Source organism: Mycetomoellerius zeteki, unplaced genomic scaffold (assembly GCF_001594055.1).
Source record: "Mycetomoellerius zeteki isolate Tzet28-1 unplaced genomic scaffold, Tzet1.0 scaffold415, whole genome shotgun sequence".
Taxonomy (NCBI): domain Eukaryota; kingdom Metazoa; phylum Arthropoda; class Insecta; order Hymenoptera; family Formicidae; genus Mycetomoellerius; species Mycetomoellerius zeteki.
Genome location: NW_017257409.1, coordinates 512949 through 513804, shown reverse-complemented (window position 1 = coordinate 513804; position 856 = coordinate 512949). Strand labels below are relative to the sequence as shown.

The window sequence follows — 856 nt, the reverse complement described above, 5'->3', positions numbered from 1 at the left end:
TCGATTTCTCTGAAACGGAGCAAAAACGAGCATATGTCTATAGGACTTTTTTTCTTAGTTTTTTACTCCTCTACACGCTCCCGAAGTTTTGCCATTTAATTTGGAAACACCCTGTATATATATATATACATATTAAAATCTATTTGTATTTAGTAAACTAGCGAATTTGATGACCTACAAAGCGGTTGAACATTACCATGATGATATTTGGATAATTCAGATATATTTTTAACGCGTATTGAAGTATTGATAAGGACCTTAACCATAGGTCGAAACGTTTACGATTAATTACGATTGATATACATGTATTGATTTAATTCTTTAATTTTTAATTCACACAATAAATATCTTGTGATTGGTTCAAATAGGCTTATTAGGCTAATTATTATTAAGTTTTATACTTTGTACCTATAAAATTATCAGTTTGGATTAGAAATTACATGAACAACCAATGTTGAATACTTAGAATTAAGTTTAAATACTTAATATGAAAGATTAGATAGTTAGAAAATTTGTACGTGAGATATTGGTATGGTACTACATAAAGACATGTCAATGCGCTGGAAAAACAGCAACCTCTGGTGATTTCGTCGGAGTTCAAGCTTCGCTTTAGGATCTCCTTAAGATAATCTTCAAAATAAGGACTATGAATACGGGCCATAATCAGTTCTTATTTTAATATCTTAAGATGCTTATTTTGTGATTGACTTCTTATAACTGTATTTAAAACGGTCTTAAATATAAGAACCATCTACAAATACCAACCTATGAATATCGGTGTCTATATATAGTCGATTCTTATTTCATAGTCCGTTCTTATTTCAAGTAATCTTAAATAATCTAAACGATTAGATAC

General features: G+C 29.3%; 1 protein-coding gene across 2 annotated transcripts in view; it reads right to left on the bottom strand.

Annotated features, from left to right (window-relative positions):
• LOC108726370 (mitochondrial basic amino acids transporter) overlaps nucleotides 1–856 on the bottom strand; it is a 16035-nt gene extending 15179 nt beyond the window's left edge. For both annotated transcript variants that reach the window (XM_018453874.1, XM_018453876.1), the window contains exon 1: nucleotides 766–856. The gene's annotated coding sequence lies outside the window, so the exon portion shown is untranslated. The remainder of the gene's footprint in view (nucleotides 1–765) is intronic.